Raw genomic sequence first — 4,678 nt, forward strand, 5'->3', positions numbered from 1 at the left:
CTCTGACGTAGAGAAACTTTTCTAGGGGCTCCAGCCATGCGCAGGACGAAGGTTGAGTTGCTAAGAAGGCTTACCACTAATTGGCAGTAGCAGCAGCATCAGTCGGGGACATTCGGGGAAACATTTATCCGACACTCTGCTGTCCACGGAACGGACTCGGAAGTCGCATTCGGGGAATGACGGGCTATTTGTTGCTTAGTTGATTAGCCGATGGGGGGCGCTGTTCACGTCCTGGATCTGTAGGTACGACAAATTAACGCATTTTCTCGTGCTTGTTAAGCGCCGTCTTATGCGTTGCACTGCAGTGTGTCAAGGTGGCCGACCGACCGTTTCTTGGGCTTTCCTTGGATTTGCCTAAAGTCGCTGCAGCCATCTTGAAAGCGTACGCACCACGGCACCTGCTGCCGGCCGACCTGGGGAGGTATAAATTTTCACCCCATAAATCACTCCACCTTGTTAATCTCGCAAATATTTCACTTCCTACGTCCGTCCGTCCGTCCGTCCGTCCGTCCGCTTCTTTCAACAGCCAAGGGAACGGCGACGAGGGAAGCGTGAGCACGGCGGAAGGAGAATTGTTAAACGACTGGTAAATATTTATCCGTTCGCAAAGTTGCACGCAAACTAGCACGGACCCCGCGCCGGGAAGGACGGAAGGTGCGACCGGCTCCGGGAAGACGTGGAGTGGCTCAGAAAAAACAAGGACTGCACCGGGGCAAAAGAAAGACACACGGAGCGCACGGTGCGGGATTTGCTGAGCGAAGTTTTGGACGGAATTGACGCTGGAAGTCTGCTCTCTATCCGAGAGCCGAGCGTTCGAGTGAATTCTTCGTTCGTAGCGAAATCAATGAACCATTGAATCGTAAATCAATGAAACCGACGGTGGGGCCGGAGTGGGCCTTTTGTAGCGCGGAGGCTCCTCCACGGCCTCCCTCACGTCGAACGCGATTGGCGGCGATTGTCGGTGAAGCCGGCGAGCTCAGCGAAGAGAATGAAAAATCCTTTTTGGCATCTTCGGGCGCGCTCCGACGGCGTCAGGGAGCGAAGACGTCATCCAAAAGACGCCACTCCGAGTCGGAATGGGTGGTGGTGGCCGGTCGGTGTTGTGTAGTAATGTAGAAGTAGAATTAAGCCGCCCGACAACGATGGCACCACGCCATCTTCTTTCTTGCCACGCCGGTTAGGTTCGTCGTAAGAAAATCCCATCGTCAGCAGGTGAACTTCTTCTTCTGTCCTGGCTCTGGGAAGGAAGTTCTTTGGTGCCGGTGCGAGGGAGCCGGTAAATGATAGCCTGTGGTGAAGCAGCGCCATCTGCAGCGAGCGGCAGGACGGCCAACAGTCAAAGGGCCACTCGATGGGGGGGACCCACTGTGCTGTGAACGGGGTAAAGGAATCCAATTTGTATATTTACTTATTCATTTAATCAATACATACCACCATCGTCCCGTCAATTGCCGGTTGCGGCGGGGAGCGTCCTGCAGCACGCGAGATTGCGGTTACGGAGTCGAAGCAACAGCCGCAAGAAGTAGTTCGCGCCACAGTGTGGCGTCCGAGTCCGATTTGAATTGGATTTTGCGAATTGGAAAGCTTGCTTCGGAGACGCCAAGATAGTGCCGATTTCCAATCGACGCACTGAGTTATGGGCTTCCATTTGTAGTGGAGAAGCTAGTTTTATCTTATTAATTTTGCGTCGTGTCCTCGGAGCGAGTCTGTCGGAGAGTCACGCACGGCCGGGGCTATCAAATCGAGCAGTAAGTAACGAGAGTGAATGATTTCGCTTTGTTTCGCAACTGATTTCTTTTGAGCGACTCGGAAGAAACTTTACAGAGTCACAGAGAGTCACTCACCCGGAACGGACGGCCGACACGGCCCGATTGATGGATTACAAATAAATTTGTGCTTGCCCCCGGGGGGACAGTGAGGACATCGCGGCGGAAGTTGTTCTTTAAACTTTCGCCCGATGGATAAACGATTGGAGCTGATCCGCAGTTCAATTAACTGAAATCGCTTTCGGGAGACTTAACTGTCTCCCGAAAGCCGCTCCACCAAGGTTAGTACGATCGGTCCGGAAGTTGTTTGCATAATTTATGAGTTGTGCGTTCTCCTATTTCTTTCACGTTGTGTGTCTTCCTGTGAAAAATTTTAATTAATGAAGATCACGTTTTGCCGATTTATTCCCTCTTCGCTGGTGGCGCGCGTGCCAACGTTGACTTCCTGATTTACGGCACTCGGCGTACGGGGGCTCCTACGGGTAGGATCCGGACCGTCAATCGCAGTGATAGACATTGGGCGATTCGGTGGGGTGGCCAAACAATCGAATGGCACTTACATCTGGGGCGCTCTCTGTCTTGCAGATGCTAAGATCGAGAGGTCAGGGTAAGTCAATCTCACCTCAGGACAGAAAGAAAATGAGCACAAAGTTTACCCGAGTGAATTGTGGGTGCTTCAGAAGAAGGTTCGCGAAAACCTCCAACGGAGCACCGCTTCCAAAAATTGTTTCAGCACGGCGTAGCATTGCCCGTGACACATGTAACGTTGCTGTCGATGCATGAGGATGGAAGTCTAGAGAAAAATATTAGTGAATTTAGTGTGCACGAGGAGCTTACAAGCAGCGAGGATGCGAAGTCCAACACACAATCGTGAGGCGTTGCTAGGCGACGGTCACATCGCAATTTCAAGAGCCTTGTTCATGCTTCGGTTTGTGATTGATCGTTTCGTTATTTATTTATTTATTTAAAGGGAAACATACACGAATAGAAGAGTTAAACAGTAATATGGATGAGCAAGTTACTAAGAAGACATAACAGCAAAAGCATCACGACACTGGGACCAAGGGACATATTAAAGTCAAGAAGTGACGAGAAATTATTATACGTACGACAAAGAGCTAGTAACGAGCCATTATGTCCGGTGAGGGACGAAAGCGCAACAATTCCGAGTTCCAAGTTAGGTCATTGTAATGGCGTTGTAAGGTTTCAATGAGATCAATCTAACATTGGTTGAACATTGATCTTGAGAATATTTTATCGAAACTCCAATGGCAAAGCTGTGGGAAGTCAATCCGATCTAATCGAAAACCTTTGACAGTCGACCTGTTAACCTGTCCGAGATGCCCGAAACAATTTATTGATGTAAAAAGTGCCCAAAACAACTACCGATTCGCGCATGCAATTACTGAGTGACAGGCAAGGACTCGGGACTAGCGACAGGTAAATGGCCGATGTTCCATCACAAGATGGAGAAGTTTCTTTTTTCGATCGGCGCCACACGACGACGTTCACTTATCTGCATACATATTAATTTGATTAAGTTCGTGGAGAAATCGGGGAGAAAGTTTTTTTCAAATTACAACCCGCGACAGAGTACACCCCCCAAACGCAAGCGGATTCCGAAAGGGGGCCAGGTGCCAGCGACAGCCATCGAAGCGGGGCCAGACGATGACGGTAGTATATTAAAAGTTGCCCCCAGAACATTCCCGTTTAACTTGAGGAACTAGATTTCCACCGAACACGACACTAACGGGGACGACGACGACAAGGACGACGGCTCGGATGCTCATAGCCTGGCTACCAACGGAGCGTAACGGAGCTGGAGCTTAAATTCAATCTAAACATAATTCCTCCCGGGAAATAACATCATCTTCCATGCGGAGATAAGATGTCGCCTCGCCCTGGCCCTGCAATGACGGCAACGACGACGAAGGCGACGCCATCGTTGGTGTGTGTCGTGGCCATCACCAGGAATGCTCCGTTGCACCTTGACCCTTTACTCTCGCTCGTCGCGGTGAGGATCCTTTCGGGCGGGCGTCGCACTGGCCGTGAGAGAAAGGACGATGATATGTGGATTCTTGAAATTTCTTCGTCAGCAATGGCCACGGGTGATGTGTGTCTCCATACGCACGCACACCGCCCGTGCCTCGGTGCTCCAGAATTTGTGTTCCGGCGACGTCGTCCTGAGAGGCGATTGAGTCGTTCGTGTGACGGAAGGAACACTACTGCACCCGCCATCGCTTTCCCCGGAAACAGTTGCTGTTTCTGGTTAGGAGGAATTTATCCACGACGAAAATCGCATTTGCCCCACTAATCCCTGTACTGGCCAATACGGAACCGGGCTGGGCCGGGCCGGGCGGGAAGATTATCTCTTTCCTAGCCAACCAACGCAACGGCGCCGCAAATTCCGCCAGGGGACCGAGGGCGCTGTGAAGGGAGACTTTGGAAAGCTCGTAACACGTCCTGAGATTCGTCGTCATTTCCGCACAACACGCCTCCCCCCCCTGGGTCGGCCTCTTTCTGGTGGCGCCGCCGCCGCCGCCGCCAGTGTTCGGTGTTGGTCCAATCGACAAAGCATACTTCTGCTTAACTCGTTCGCTCGGACGGCCGTCGGGAGATGGAAAAAAGGCAAGTGGGGCGATGATGATTTGCGGGCTCCGGCGTGGCTCCGGTCGGTGGCTCCCAGCAGGGAAATCGAGATGGAATCAACGACACTCTCGGCGCCTTGGCGCTCGGCGGCCTCGCCGGTGGGCCATCAAACATTCATGATACCACGGGAACCCGGGGGCCCCAGCAAACGGATGTACGCCAAATTGATAGTTATTCAGCGTAAAATTGAAAATAAATTGATCCTAATCGTAGGGAGGCGTCCGATCGCTTTCGCTCCACCGCGCACCACCCTCGAGGGCCAC

This window comes from Anopheles cruzii, chromosome 3, assembly GCF_943734635.1.
Source record: "Anopheles cruzii chromosome 3, idAnoCruzAS_RS32_06, whole genome shotgun sequence".
Taxonomy (NCBI): Eukaryota; Metazoa; Arthropoda; class Insecta; order Diptera; family Culicidae; genus Anopheles; species Anopheles cruzii.